This window comes from Bos indicus x Bos taurus, chromosome 21 (genome assembly GCF_003369695.1).
Source record: "Bos indicus x Bos taurus breed Angus x Brahman F1 hybrid chromosome 21, Bos_hybrid_MaternalHap_v2.0, whole genome shotgun sequence".
Taxonomy (NCBI): domain Eukaryota; kingdom Metazoa; phylum Chordata; class Mammalia; order Artiodactyla; family Bovidae; genus Bos; species Bos indicus x Bos taurus.
In genome coordinates, this window is record NC_040096.1 from 15,652,035 (window position 1) to 15,669,155 (window position 17,121).

Sequence of the window (17,121 nt, forward strand, 5' to 3'; positions counted from 1 at the left end):
TGGATCTCCTTGCAGTCCAAGGGACTCTCAAGAGTCTTCTCCAACACCACAGTTCAAAAGCATCAATTTTTCAGCGCTCAGCTTTCTTCACAGTCCAACTCTCACATCCATACATGACTACTGGGAAAACCATAGCCTTGACTAGATGGACCTTTGTTGGCAAAGTAATGTCTCTGCTTTTGAATATGCTATTGTTGGTCATAACTATCTAGGTTGGTCATAACTTTCCTTCCAAGGAGTAAGTGTCTTTTAATTTCATGGCTGCAGTCACCATCTGCAGTGATTTTGGAGCCCCCCAAAAATAGAGTCTGACACTGTTTCCACTGTTTCCCCATCTATTTCCCACGAAGTGATGGGACCAGATGCCATGATCTTCGTTTTCTGAATGTTGAGCTTTAAGCCAACCTTTTCACTCTCCCCTTTCACTTTCATCAAGAGGCTTTTTAGTTCCTCTTCACTTTCTGCCATAAGGGTGGTGTCATCTGCATATCTGAGGTTATTGATATTTCTCCTGGCAATCTGAATTCCAGCTTGTGCTTCTTCCAGCCCAGCGTTTCTCATGATGCACTCTGCATATAAGTTAAATAAGCAGGGTGACAGTATACAGCCTTGACGTACTCCTTTTCCCTTTTAGTACTCTCTAATATAACCATTTGTATGTAAAGTACCTAAAGTGGGTTCAGTTACCTACAACTGGAAACTGATTAATGCAAATGTGATGTGATGGGAAGAAATTGATCAGTTATCTTGGACCACGATGCAACTGTAGAGACAGAATTTGCAGCCAAAGATCGTGAAATAGAAAGGGGAAAGAAATTTGCGTGCCTAAGGAACCACCGCTTTAGCTCTTCACTGTCTATCTCTGAAATATTTTTTGTTTTAAACATGCAACATACTTCCTTAATTTATCTTACTTCAGCTCTCTACTTCTTGCAGCCAAATGAATTCCTTTTGTATGACATTCATTTTAGCTATTTTTATATTGATTTTATCAATCAGATCTTTTCTCACTATTTTTCATAACTGGTTATTACCAACAAAAATAAAAGTTATTAACCTTTATTTATTATTGCATCCACCTGCATTACAGAGGTCTCCTATTCATACTAGTAATTTTATGGTATATTCTCTTTCATTGTATTTCTGCTCCAATCCATCAGGAAAATGAAGGAAAAGCTAAAAGCCCAGGATATGTTATATAATCCAATATTTTAAATTTCTCATATAAATCTGGCCTGAAATAGTCTTTGATTTTTATATAACCTCAGATTTATTTTACTATGTAAAATATATCCAAACATTTATGTGCTTATTTTATTAAAAACAATTCCACATTGTTAGCAAGACACACTCAATATTTATAAAATATTGCTTTTGGTTACAGCTGTCCTACTAAATTAGTAAGATAAAAATATTTCCTACCTTCTCTTGCTGAATTACAGATGGTTCACCTTCCAAAGAATTAAGTACCTGTTTCACTTCTTTCAGTAAATGAAATAACGGCAAAATTGATTTTTGGAGAAACTTCTGATGATAAAATGACTACTTCCAATGCACGTTGTTGTCCTTTGGATGCAGTGTAGTGGATAGAGAGGCAGGGAACCGAGCATCTCCTGTTCAATCACACCAGGTTCTGTCCCTTTGCCACATCACCAGCATCTCTGGACCACAACTTGTTAATAAGGAAATGCACCCTTTCCAGCTCTAATCTTCTGTAGTTCATAGATACACTCTGAATATACATTTTTGGCAAAGAATCAGACTTTTTTTTTTAATTGGAGGATAATTGCTTTATAATATCATGTTGGTTTCTGCCATACAGCAATGTGAATCGGCCATAAGTATACATATGTCCCCTCCCTCTTGAACCTTCCTCCCACCCCAAACCCCATCTCCACCCTCTAGGTTGTCACAGAGCACCTGCTTGAGTTCCCTGTGTTATACGGCAACTTCTTACTAGCTATCTGTTCCGCATGTGGTAATGTATGTATTTCAATGCACCTCTCTCAATTTGTCCACACTCTCCTTTCCCTACTGTGTTCAGGCAGTTTTGTTTTTGTTTTTTTAATTAAATAAATACAAGAGCAAAAATGTAAAATGAATTCTAAAATATCTCCACCAGATTACACTTCCTTCAATGTTAAGGGTGATTTTCTTTTTCACAGTTGGAAGTTTTTGAAATTGAGATACATTTTACAATCAAATGTATGCTTAATATGGTAGCTCTTTCTCCTAACCTCTCCATCTCCCAAATAAATTCTTGCTATAACAGTGGTATAGCATATATTCAGTGGAGGAAGAAATGGCAACCCACCCCTGTATTCTTGCCTGGAAAATCCCATGGACAAAGAGGCTTAGTGGGCTATGGTTTGTGGGGTCACAAAGAATTGGACATGACTTCATATATGACTTCATACATGTGTGATACATTCACTAACCTCTAGGAATCTAGGAAAAACAAAATAGGCACCAGGGTCAGATTCCCACATGAACTTATATACAGCTGTGCATGGGGTCAGGGGCACACCAGTGTCTATGTCAATTGGGTTACATGGGAATAGGGTGAGGGGAGAAGTCTTCCTGGAAAAATATGTTGGGCAGATGCCTGTAGTCAGGGTCAGGGGGAAGATGGGTGGGCCCTGAGCCATGCTGTGTGGGTCTCCAGGTGAGGAGTTGTAACACAGCTGCGGAGAGGAACTCCTGTCCTACCTCTAGGGATAACATGTCCCTGCTTCACTGCTGTGCCTGGCCAGTCTCCACTGTTCTGGTGATGATCTCAGGAACTGTGGCAAAGCCCCAGAGGGACCACAGTGCCCGGAAAGTATGGTGATTATCAGTGGAATAGCACAGAAGATGCGGCTCCTTGGTGGAATCAGAGTAGGACCCAGTAGAGAAGACTTGTGTGATAGAACCCCAGGGAAGCCATTATAAGTGAAGTGAGTTTAAACATGAGATCCTATGAAGAAGTGGCTACTGTGAGCCTGTGAGGTCTGAGTATTAATATTAATGTGACTTCATCCAAACTCATAGACTAGGGAAATATTTTGGAATAGATGTACATAAATACACACAAACATTTTTACATCTCTCTCTCTCTTTCTATATATTTATATATATATATATATATATATAAATATTTATATGTAGGTATATGGTGGTGGTGGTGGTTTAGTCACTAAGTCATGGCCAACTCCTGTGACCCCATGCACTATAGCCCACCAGGCTCCTCTGTCCATGGGATTTTCCAGGAAAAAATACTAAAGTGTGTGTGTATATATATAAATATATATACATCTCTCTCTCTATATATATATATTATATTTATATATAGGTATATGGTGGTGGTGGTTTAGTCACTAAGAAGGCAATGGCAGCCCACTCCAGTACTCTTGCCTGGAAAATCCCATGGACGGAGGAGCCTGCTAGGCTGCAGTCCACGGGGTTGCTAAGAGTTGGACATGACGACTGAGCGATTTCACTTTCACTTTTCACTTGCATGCATTGGAGAAAGAAATGGCAACCCACTCCAGTGTTCCTGCCTGGAGAATCCCAGGGACAGGGGAGCCTGGTGGGCTGCCGTCTATGGGGTTGCACAGAGTTGGACACGACTGAAGCGACTTAGCAGCAGCAGCAGCAGCAGCAACATGGCCAACTCCTGCAACCCCATGCACTATAGCCCACCAGGCTCCTCTGTCCATGGGATTTCCCAGGCAAAAATACTAAAGTGGATTGTCATTTCCTTCTCTAGGGGATCTTTCTGACCCAAGGATCAAACCCAGATTTCCTACATTGCAGACAGATTTTTCTAACATCTGAATCACCAGGGAAGCCCCATGTATGAATATATGGAATAACAAAACCATTCTCACCAACCATGCAAAAATTAAGAAATAAAATAGTCTTTGCTTAGTATTTAATTAGGACTTTCTTATGAGTGCTAATTTCAAGATTTCTCTCAACTCTAAGGGAGACCTGGAGTTGAGTTTGAGTCAAATCTAATGAGCTACATCACACTACTTAACAAAATGTTATGAATCGGGTAGAGGGAAGGGGTTGTCCTGTGAAGGAGGGGTCAAGAAGGGATAGAAGGGGCAAGCTTCATGAAAGAAGGACTCAAGGAATTTGAGTAACACAGATATAAAATATTCTTTTTTAAAATTTTATTTTATTTTTAAACTTTACAAATTGTATTAGTTTTGCCAAATATCAAAATGAATCTGCCACAGGTATACATGTGTTCCCCATCCTGAACCCTCCTCCCTCCTCCCTCCTCCCTCCTCCCTCCTCCCTCCCCATACCATCCCTCTGGGTCGTCCCAGTGCACCAGCCCCAAGTCACCTGGGATGTAAGTCATTTGCTCCTCTTTCCACATCCAAATGTGTCACATGATATCTGCCACACAAGCTATTGTTTTGTAGAAATCAAGAAAGGATTTGAATTTCCCTTGTTACCAAAATGTAAATTTAATAAACAGATATATGAACAATAATTCAGAAGAATCAAAAAATTAGGGCCAGAGGGTATCATGAGAATTCAAGGCCCTGGTATCCACAGACATTTTGGAAAGGGCATTGAGCTTTCATGAGTCAAGAAATTGAGCTTATCTAATGTAAGTCTTAAGGGGGTGAAGCAACATTTATAGGAAGAGATGGATGTAGGCATAGGTATAGGTAGGTGATGTGACTACTTGGATTGCCCAGGACAGTTCCAGTTATTCTCTGTTGTCCTTAGATCTTGTCTATTTTTGCATTTGTTCCAAGTGTTTCATTTTCTAGTCAAATATGCTGTTCTGTGAAAAGTATATTCACATATTGTTCTGAAGCGTGAAGAGCCAACTCATTGGAAAAGGCCCTGATCCTGGGAAGGATTGAAGGCAAAAGAAAAAGGGGATGACAGGAGATGAGACGGTTGGATGGCATCACCAACTCAATGGACATGAGTTTGGGCAAACTCCAGGAGATGGTGAAGGGCAGGGAATTCTGGTCTGCTGCAGTTCATAGGGTCACAAAGAGTCAGACACGATTTAGTGACTGAGCAACAACTGAAGCATGACTTGTCCTTTAGATCAAAGGAAAATGACAAAGTTTAGATGATTTAGACACTTCTAAAATAATTTTCTTTATCCTAAATCCTTTTCTACTTGTAATAAAATAAGGCAACAGCTGTTTACCGCGCCAGTACAATTAACAGGATGAGAACTTTGCAAACATGAGATGCATTAAATAAAAAACTAGGTTGATTCCATAAGTGGTTCAATTTTTCTGTTTAGTTTATGAAATTGTAACAAAACATTTTGAAGCTCTTCCTGTCACTAAAGTGAAACACCTGAAATTTTTGTAAAATGTGTTGTTAAATTCAATTTTAGAAATTCAACGGGGAGAAAAAGTTATTCAGGCAATGATAATACAAATACAAATTTTAGTGGAGGATGGCATTGTAAAAAATAGTGTTGTTCTAAATTAAGGGACCTATTTGAATTGGCTGTGGTGAAAATAATCCATAATTATTTCCAGATAAGCAGTGATACTTTCTCAATCACAAAGAAGATGGAGCTGACATCACTGATAAATATTTTACACGTCCACACGGTAAACAAGCCACATGATTTTGAATATGAAGTTGAATTAGAATCTATTTCAGCATGGAAGTTGTGCTTTCGCTTTCTAATGCTCACCAAAAGCCACATTTGAGAAATGTATGGATCTTAGATCAATTTTTTTTTAAATCAAATAAAGTGAACTAAAACACTATGGAGCATTTTTGTAAGTGAGTTTCTTAATTTTGTTTGTACTGTTTATTAAGACTTACAACTAGCATTTCAGATCTCTTCACGTCACCATGCTATGACCACAATCCGGAGCCGCAACACCATGAAACATGCCCTACCCCACCAGTTCCCCACCTTACAGAGTTGCTTTAAATCATCTAGCCCAGGCCCTAAAACCCTTTAAATATCTTTCTCTAATTTCTCCATTTTGAGTCAACACTAAGGCTTTTGTCATGGTGCTAGTCTCCCACCCTGCAAAAGGTCTAATAAACTCAACATCACTTCATCAATGGGTAATTTAAACTTTGACTTATCAAGTTGAAATTAAATTTTCCCTTATTGTATTGTGCTCACTTTATCTCTCTTCATCTATACTCTGGTATTATCAATTAGGTCCATATGTTTCTGTTTCTTTTATGAAAAATATTTTCCCCAAAATTACTCTCACTGCTTTGAAAAATCAACTGTAATGCATGCCAACAAAGTTTTCTTTCAGTTTATCCTTTCCAGGTCAGAAGGTTTTATTTTAAAGAAACACCTGGTCCTCCTTACTCTGGAATAATATATTTAAGTAGTAGTGGTAAAGCATCTGCTTGCCAATGCAGGAGATGAGAAGATGTGGGTTTGATCCCTGGGTCAGGAAGATCCCCTGGAGAAGGAAATGGCAACCTGCTCCAGTATTCTTGCCTGGGAAATCCCGCGGTCAGGGGGGCCTGGCAGGCTGCAGCCTATGGGGTCACAAAGAGTCAGACACAGCCAAGCACACGCGCATTTAAGTGGTAGACACTGCAGCCGTATTCACAGCAGCCATGATATGGAAACAACCTAATCGTCCATCAGTGGGTGAAGAGATAAAAAAAGATGTGATATCTATACACAACAGAATATTATTAAGCTATGAGAAAGGAGGAAATCTTGCACTTATTAATATAACAATATGGATGGACCTTAAGGGCATTATGCTAAATGAAATAGGTTAGAGAAAGACAAGTACTGTATGATCTCACAATGAGATTGGATTTCAGATATGTGGAATCCAAATAATCTGAATTTATGGAAACAGCAGAATGCTGGTTATCAAGGACTGGAGGCATGGGAGAAGGGAAACTGGGAGAAATTATCTTAGCCCACAAACTTTCGACTAGCAGTTAAGTAAGTTCCAGAAGTCTAATGCATAGCATAGTGATTATAGACAATACCATATTCATAACCTTCAAAATTTCTAAGAGACTTACACCTTAATTATTCTTACCACAAAGAAGAACTGATAATTACATGACATGATAAGTGTCTTAGCTAATGCTAGCTCCTTAAGGTAATCCTGTTGCAAAATTTGATATATAAATGATGTATAAATACATCAAATCAGAACATTGTACACCTTAAATCTAAACTATGTTATGAATCAATTACATCTCAATAAAGAAATATTTAAGCAACAAGGGAACATTAAAAAGCCAAAAGTTTCATAGGTTTACACAGCTAAGAATGCCATCATTAATTGTACTTTATATCCTATAATCGGGATGCCCAGCGGTGCCTGGGCTCTGTTCTTTAGATCAAAATGAGACTGCTTTTTGGCATTCGGTGGCAGCGCTGTGCTGTGATGTAAGGCCCAAGATTAAGGCTCCATATGTTGTGCTACCTTGATATCTGATAAAACTGGGAGGGTTTTGTGTTGTGGTTGTTGTTCAGTTGCTAAGTTGTGTCTGACTCTTTGAAGTCCCCCAGACTGCAGCATGCCAGGCTCTCCTTTCAGTCAGTATCTCCTGAAGTTTGCTCAGACTCATGTCCATTAAGTCAGTGATACCATCCAACCATCTCATCCTCTGCCATCCCTTTCTCCTTCTGCCTTCAATCTTTCCCAACATCAGGGTCTTTTACAATGAGTCAGCTCTTCAGTTCAAGTGGCCAAAGTACTAGAGCTTCAGCTTCAGCATCAGTCCTTCAGTGAATATTCAGGACTGATTTCCTTTAGGATGATTGGATCACCTTGCAGCCCAAGGGACTCTCAAGAGTCTTCTCCAGGACCACAGTTCAAAAGCATCAGTTTTTCAGTGTTCAACCAATTCCCCTCCCATTCCGTTCCTATGGATAACATCTTCTCGCCAAACACCCCTCCTTATCATGGGGCCCAGACACAGAGCCTAATTGTTCCTGAGTAGCAGGCTTCAGTTCCCTGCCAGCCCACAGAATTATTCAAGCAAATCAGTCTCATTCTCTTGTGGGAACCACGGAGCACCTCACCGTCTTGATACTACAAAGCCTGCCTCCACAGCCCCTCCTCCTGTACGGCCCTGTATAGCCCTGCATGCTGTATGAAGTCTTCCACTCCCAGGCTGTGAGTTCATGTAACTAATACACTGCAGCCAATCTCAACCGTCCAGGGTCACATGTCATGTATTCAAGCCATCTCCATAACCCTGGAGTGAAAATCCCACCCACCAATGGGAGGAAGAGGAGGAATGCATAAAAGCATGCATTCTCTGTATCAGGTAAATTTCCTTAAAAGGGGTGCAATAGGCTGGTTCTAGGGTTTTGAGATAAAAGCAAACCCCCCAAAGTACCACTCTGGTTTCCATGAGACCCAACCAACACAAACCTAATATTGAAGACAGAAAGTGGCTTTGGATGTAAATACCAGGATTTCAAGCCCTTGGAATCAATGAACTGTTTCAATTACACTTCTAAAAGAGAACACAAGGGTAAGGACAGGCTTCCAAACCAGGCAACATAGATTCTGCAACATTTCAAAGCAGATGAGATCGTCTTTGATCACAGACCAGGTGGGCACCGCAGGCCCCACTGAGCATCTCACTATTTCCTCTTGTCCATGGCCCCGCCTTCTCCTACATCCACCTTCATATACACAGCCCCTTTGGTGCTTTTTAGGAGTAAATAGAACTCTCAGTGCGAGAAATCAGCCTCAGGAGATCTAGATTTCAATTATCCTTGCCATGGATCACCTCTGTCACTGTGGTTAAGTAACTGGGAGTGAGGCGCTCTTAGACAAAGACAGCAAACGCACCAGCTGATGATACAGGTGCCCGGTGCTCCTGCAATTGACCTCCCAGGTATCTCACACTACACTTCGGTGCGTGAGACAAGGAAGAAGAGGGTATGAGGGCTAATGCACAGAAACCCGCTTTATGCATGTCAGAGATTGCCGAGAATGCAATCCAAAGCAATGTGACTTCTGGCCTCAGGGGTGCTCTCTGAAAGTCTAAATGCGCTCACCAAACATGTGCCATAGTGCTTAGTAGCAATAAGAACATGCAAGCAGATTCTCAGCTTCTTTATGACCTGTGAGCTTGCTGTTTTCTACTTGACCTCCTGCAGTTGTCTACCAGGGGCTTCCGAGGAGATGCTAGCGGTAAAGAATCCACCTGCCAAAGCAAGAGATATCAGATATGCGGGTTCGATCCTTGGGTCAGGACAATCCCCTGGAGTACGGAATGACAACCGACTCCAGCGTTCTTGCCTGGATAATTCCATGGACAGAGGAGTCCAGCGGGCTATAGTCAATGGGGCTGCACAATTATCTACAAATGGACTGAGAATGGAGTGAGGCTTCTCAGGACATGTTAACCTCCAAGGAGCTAGGACAAAAATCCCTTTGTGGACACTGTTCTTTCCATGTTATTTGGAAAGATTGTCCCAGGATTAAACTTAAGCTGCCTCCACTAAGATTCATCACGCTGGCATGTCAATTGTGTTGACTCTCGTCCTAGAAACAGCGTTTCCCATCAGTATCACACAGACAGCAGATCCCTGGGCCTCACATAATGAATATCTAGGTGCTAGAGATAGTGAACAAGACACAGTGTCCCCTCCACAAGGACAGACAGAAACAGTAGGTTATAAAACTATGTTGTGACAGGCCAAGGACAGAATGCTATGGAGCACTTGAGAGAGAACTTTGCCCAAAACTCAGAGCCAGGAAAGACTTCCTAAAGGAGGGCTAATTTGAGGCTGAAAGGTAGTTAGGTGTTAGCAAAGGATCAGGCTAGACATGTCCATTTTTCCAGAAGTGGGATCAATGTATGCTTAGGCCTGGAGGTGTCAGATACCATCTATTTCTATGTCAATGACACACACCATCTCTAACTCCTTCCAAAATGGACATCACCACTCTTTAAATCTGTTCCTCATCTTGAATGTGTAAAAAACTTAAACACTAGTAGAATAAAAAGAAAGAGGATATAAATCCTATAAACCACAAATGAGAGAAAACCTAAAAAAGAACTTGAACGTTTTGCAAAGTCAAGAAGTGTAAAACAATAAAGGAGCATAAGACCTCAGAAACAAAGCAGGAAAACACAGCTGGATTAACATCCAGTATATCAATGATGGCAAGAGAGTGAGTTTAAAAAACAAGTTCTCTTAAGTTGGGGAAAAATGAACAACCTGCTAATAAGCTGTTTATGGAAATATGCATAAGGTAAATTGACATGAAATCTGAAAGAAAAAGGGTTAGCCAAAATACACCAAACAAATATAAACTAATTTTTTTTAAACTAATTTTTTTAAAAAGCATGAGCGACAGGATTAGGCAAGGTAGAATTAAAGCAGCCAGATATAAAAGAGGAAAAGGATCATTTTGTATTGATAAAAGGTATAATACCAAGAAATCAAAGCCACAATGAACCCTGAAGCATCAAACAATTGTGCATTAAAACATGTAAAGCAAAACTGCTAGAAATACAATAATTTGATGAAGCTGTAATTAAGGTGGGAAACGTTTAAACAGTTCTCTCTAAATTTGACAGATCAAGTAAACAAAATTAAAGAAGTTTGAAGATATACTTCATTTAGACACAATTACAAGGAACTGAAAGCTTATTTAAGATTAATTTGTCCTCAACAAGAAGCCAAACCCAATTCAAAAATGAGCAAAAGACTTGGATAGACCATGCTCCAAAGAAGATATACAAACAGCCAATAAGCACCTGAAAAGATGCATGACATCATTAGCCATTAGAGAAATGCAAATCAAAAAGCAATTATCCTCCAATCAAAAATAAATTTAAAAAAAGATGTTTTACCAAAAAAATGCAAACAATTTTCAAGATGTCTCCAATCAAGTAGGTTGTCAAATACTTTCAGTACTTTGTGTATGAGTTTGGTTAGTATTTTCTTCTTTAGTATCCATTTTATAAACTGTTTAGAGTGACTCTCTTAAGTCTTCAGTGTCTCCATCAATAAAATGAATGACAAAACTTTGAAATCTTAGAATAAAGCAAATACCAAAGATATAAAAAAACAAACAAACAAAAAAAACCGTATAAGATATCACTTCTAGGCCCTGAACCTTTCATACTTAAGTATTGGACTTATTATTAATAAAATCAAGTAATAGAACACCATGGAACTGGATTTGTCAATAAAAAATAATCATGTGAATGTATGTCAATTCTCTTGACATTCCAGGGTGTGTGTGTGTGCTCAGTTGCTCACTTGTGTCCTACTCTTTGTGACCACATGGACTGTAGCCTGCCAGGCTCCTTTGCCCATGGAATTTTCCAGGCAAGAATACTGGAGAGGGGTGCCATGCCCTCCTCCAGAGGATCTTTCTGACCCAGGGATTGAACCCCTGTCTCTTGCGTCTTCTGCATTGACAGGTGGATTCCTTGCCACTTACACCACCTGAGAGACCCAGGTTGCTACATACAATGAATAAATTCTTGGGCCCCTAAGAATTCCAGGTTGGACAAGGAAATTTGCTTTCATTTTGTACCATGCATAGCAATGATTTGTTTACCAGAATCTTGTCAACCCTTTAATGTGAGGAATCCTCACCCTATTTTAAAGGTGAAGAAATATACACGGAGAAGTCAAGTGCATTGCCCAAGGACCCACACCCAGTGAATGAGTGTGAGAGATAGGTTGGGATCTAACCTTCCCTTATACCAAAATTGAGCCTTTTCCAACCATTTCACGATGCTGTCCTCGATTAGAGGGAAAGTCAGGAGACAAACATTGTTAGATGTGACAGTAAGTGATTATAGAAATTGTAAACATGTTAAAAATGGAAAAACAAGAAAGAGCAGGAGGAGAGAGGGGAGGAAGAGGAGAAAGTCTGCACTTGCCCCTAACTCTCAGAGACCGCTACTGCTCGCCCGGGGTCACTCACCATTCATCATCTCGTTTCAGCCTCACAAACAGAGCATCCCCTGAAGTAGAACGACTATTATCCTCATTTTCCAGATGGTAAAATAGAAACTATGGAATTTAAATAACTTGCCAAAATCTCATAACTAAAAAGTAGGGGACCGGAGGTAAAATATTATCATAATACAAAAAAAAAGCAATATTTGGAAATCCCTTAGACCTAAAAACAGGCAAATCAAAAGTAGGTTTTCCTTTGCTTTGTTTATTCTTTCTCTTCCCTAAGCAACCAGCATCTCTGGGACAGTCTTGGTGCTGTTTTTCTGGGTCACCTCTGTCTAGATGGCCACTGTGCAAAGAAATGATGGGCCAGCCTCACCTTAGGGGTCTATGAAGGCGTCTGTACCAAGACAAGCTAGAAGGAACTCTAGACTTTGCTCTTCTCATCAAGTGTGCTCACCTCAACCCAGTGATGTGAGGTTAATAGTAACAATAGCTACATTTAGCGAGGCTGATGCTAGGACTGGCTCTCCTCTGTCTAACATAAGGCATCTAACTGAATTCTCAGCATTGTCTTTGAATACAGATGTGGCCAAGGCTTCAAGAGTCTCCCAGAATCTGTGCTGTCTTTGTCTTCTGAGGCATGCAGCTAGACAACCTTGTCCAGCCCCCTTACATCTATTAATAGAAGTGGCCATGTGATGAGTTTTTGACAACAGACGAGCCACAAAGGTGGTGTGTTGTTGAGACTGATGTGCCTTCTCCACTTTCTCTTTTCCCAGCAGCCTTTCCCCATCTATAGGCTGAATTTAGAGGATGATACGGTTCTAGAAGATCGTAGAGACAAATAGTGAAAGGTGCCTGGACCCTTGAATGACCACATGGAGCTGAGCTCCTCCCCCACTGCTCACATTGGCCTGGACATGAGAAATAAACTTTCACTGTACTAAGCCCCTAAGACTAAAGAATGTTTCTTGTGGTACATGTTTCTTGAGGTACATGTTTCTTGAGGTAACGTTATTAACCTCAACCACAGCAGTGGGTATCATTATTCCCATTTTGCACATATGATAACAATAGTTGGAATTAATTGAATATTTATTATGCACTAGACATTCTAATTTAATCTATTACCATCCCTGTTTTACAGCCTTCCTTGGTGGCTTAGATGGTCAAGAATTGTCCTGCAATGCGGGAGAATTGGGTTTGATCCCTGGGTTGGAAAGATCCCCTGGAGAAGGAAATAGCTACCCACTCCAGTATTCTGATCTGGAGAATTCCAAGGGCAGAGGAGCCTGACGGGCTACAGTTTTTGGGGTTGCAGAGTTGGACATGACTGAGAAACTTTATCATCTCTGGAGTCCACCAGGCTCCTCTGTCCATGGGATTTTCCAGGAAAGAATACTGGAATGGGTTGCTATTTCCTTCTCTAGGGGATCTTCCTGACCCAGGGATCAAAGCACCATTTTCTGCATTGGCAGGCAGATTCTTTACCACTGAGCTACCTGGGGAGCCCTTAAGGGTGGTCAGACTCAACCTAAATGGAGTGGATGTGTGTGTGTGTGTGTGTGCATTAGTTACTTAGTCGTGTCCGACTCTTTGCAACCGCATAGACGGCAGCCCACCAGGCCCCTCCATCCATGGGATTCTCCAGGCAAGCATATTGGAGTGGGTTGCCATTTCCTTATCCAAAAGGAACTATAGAAAGAAAGAAAGAAATTGAAGTCGCTCAGTCGTGTCCGACTCTTTGCAACCCCATGGACTGTAGCCTACCAGGCTCCCCCATCCATGGAATTTTCCAGGCAAGAGTACTGGAGTAGGTTGCCAGTGGATGAATGGTTTCTTATCACCCATTTCCTACTGCATCACAAAAGGCTTTTGAGTTTGAAGCTTGAAGAGTTAAAGCTCATGGTATTTCAGTCACCAGAAATGGGATTGGTAACCCTTAAGCTGGAGAAAGAAATGGCAACCCACTCCAGTATTCTGGCTTAGAGAATCCCATGGACAGAGGACCTCTGTGGGCTGCTCCATGGGGCCGCACAGAGTCGGACACAACTGAAGTGCCTTAGCATACATGCATGCATTGGAGAAGGAACTGGCAACCCACTCCAGTATTCTTGCCTGGAGCATCCCAGGGACAGAGGAGCCTGGGGAGCTGCCATCTATGGAGTCACACAGAGTCGGACACAACTGAAGTGACTTAGCAGCAGCAGCAGCAGCAGCAGCCCTTAAGCTGCTGTCACAGGTAGGGAAAAGTTTAGGGAGGATGCTAACATTGTTAGATAGGGGTGATACTTCATTATTTTATCTCAACACCTTTATTCCACCACTTGGTAAACTTATACATAAAGAAATAAACTAAAAAAAAAAAAATGATAGCCCTGGATAAATGACAGCTGTAAACTTCATAAGGCTATGATAAAAAGAAGGTAACTAGATCTTTCTGGGAATTTTATCCTACTGAAGTTGCTCTAAATTGTCCAACAGGCCCAACTAATTTGGATGCTTCCACAGCTGTAGTAAGTACTAGTTTCCTCTGGCGTATTTTTGTAGGCAAGTGAGTAGCTAGAAACAGGTGGCTCAGTGGTGAAGAATCCACGTCCAGTGCAGAAGACATGGATTTGATCCCTGAGTTGGAACAATCCCCTGGAGCAGGAAATGGCAACCCACTCCACTATTCTTGCTTGGGAAATCCCACGGACAGTGGAGGCTGGTGGGCTACAATCACAAAGAGTCAGACACGACTGAGTGACTGAGCATGCATGCAGGAGTAGTTGGAAACAGGAGATATCCATGAGCAATATCTGCTGAAACAGGAAGACTGACCTGTTGCCCCTCCAATCTCCTGCAGGAGACTCACCCCTGAGGCTGGCCCATCCAAGGTCCCACTCATCCTCCTGGTAGCACGCATTCACCTTTAGGGTGGCATGACTATTTCTTGTTGGCTTCTTAACTGTTATTCTAACTTCCTAACACATTTTTGGCTAATGTTGTAAATCACAATAACTCTTAAAACTGTTGACATCGATTACGGAGGAAAAGTCAACAAATGTAGTTCTGGCACTTATCAGTCATATAATAAGTCGTATAAAGCCAAACTCATAACTCTGGCTGCCATTTTTCTACTAGTGAGATGAAATCATTGGAGTAGTCTCCAAGGATGCCTAATGTCCAGTGAGTGAATTTATATTTAAATGTGAATGGAGGATGTGGGAGGAAAGTGTAATGGGAGGATGGAGAGAGGTCAGGAACCCAGTACAGGGTAGAGGCACTTGAGTGCTATTACATGGTTCTTGCAAAACGCCAGCCTGGAGTTGGCCCTTCCTTTGGCCAGCATCATGGGAATTGTTAAGAGTTCCAGCTAATTCAGTGATTACATAGTTCCTCTATTTGGAATACAACATTTGTGATATTTTTTTCCAAAGTTCACATAAAATTTTATCAGGAGGACAGAGGGGAGAATACGGGTACTATTTGGGGGTCTCTCCATGGAACAGATAGATTTTGACTTCAGCCATACCATGTCTGTTTGTGGGCTCCATATTCTATGTCATGACATGTGACTCTGAGATTTAGAGGTGTATCTTTTCTCCAAGCCTTTCCTGATTTCCTTTGATAGCATATGTAATTAGCTATTTCCCTTCCCTATTAAATTCTGCATATTATCACCACCACTCTGGCTAAATCAGACTCAAGAGGCCAACATTATGAAACAAGGATTGGGAAATCTGTCTTCATTAAATAAGAAACAGAATAATTGAGAGGGTCAAGATGGAAAAACAAACCACAGCTGGGGGATGCTAATAAGAATCAATTGCCTACTTTTGCAAACATTTAGAATTTAAATCAAAGGCATGCCAAGTTATACTATTTCCAATTCTTTTGGAAACTGTTTCCTTACACAGCATTACAAAGCCCTTCTCAAGTTTGGAATGTGACCCAAGAGACTTAGAATATTTCCTGTCCTATCAATAAATAAGGATGTCACAGTCAGCAGCAATTCCAGAAGATCATGGCATCTGGTCCCATCACTTCATGGCAAATAGATGGGGAAACAGTGGCTGACTTTATTTTGGGGTGCTCCAAAATCACTGCAGATGGTGACTTCAGCCATGAAATTAAAAGACACTTACTCCTTGGAAGGAAAGTTATGACCAACCTAGATAGCATATTAAAAAGCAGAGATATTACTTTGCCAACAAAGGTCCGTCTAGTCAAGGCTATGGTTTTCCCAGTAGTCATGTATGGATGTGAGATTTGGACTGTGAAGAAAGCTGAGCACCGAAGAATTGATGCTTTTGAACTGTGGTGTTGGAGAAGACTCTTGAGAGTCCTTTGGACTGTGAGGAGATCCAAGCAGTCCATTTTGAAGGAGATCAGTCCTGGGTGTTCATTGGAAGGACTGATGCTGAAGCTGAAACTCCAATACTTTGGCCACCTGATATGAAGAGCTGACTCATTGGAAAAGACCCTGATGCTGGGAGGAATTGGGGGCAGGAGGAGAAGGGGATGACAGAGGATGAGATGGCTGGATGGCATCACTGACTCTATGGACATGGGTTTGGGTGAACTCCGGGAGTTGGTGATGGACAGGGAGGCCTGGTGTGCTGCAGTTCATGGGGTTGTAAAGAGTCAGACATGACTGAGCGACTGAACTGAACTGAACTGAACTGAGGGCACTGAATCCAAGATATCAGCAGCCATGAGATTGAAGACAGTCCTTACAGGGAGCCCTGAGGAACTCAGGATGTGAAAAACACAGGATACTGGCCCCAGATAGCTGAGACACATATCAGAGGAATGATTTCAGTGAGCCCAGACTCTTGCATCTTCCCATAAATAGTGTGTGTGTGTGTGTGTGTGTGTGTGTGTGTGTGTGTGTGTGTGTGTTAGTAGCTCAGTCATAGCTGACTCTGCAATCCTAGGAACTGTAGCCCACCAGGCTCTTCTGTCCATGAAATTCTCCAAGCAAGAATACAGGAGGGGGTTGCTACTCCCTTCTCTAGGGGATCTTCCCAACCAAGGGATCAAACCCATCTGCCTTGCAGGTGGATTCTTTGCCATATGAACCACCAGGGAACCTCAGCCTCGAGGGAAGCCCCCATATGTAAAAAAGCACTGAACTCCTTGACTTGAGATCTCTGGCTTTCTTTAATTCACAAAAATCCTTTTAATGTTCAGACTACCTGCCCTTTGTTGCAAAATTCTATATAATCTGACTCCTCCCCCCTTCTCCCCCACGCCCA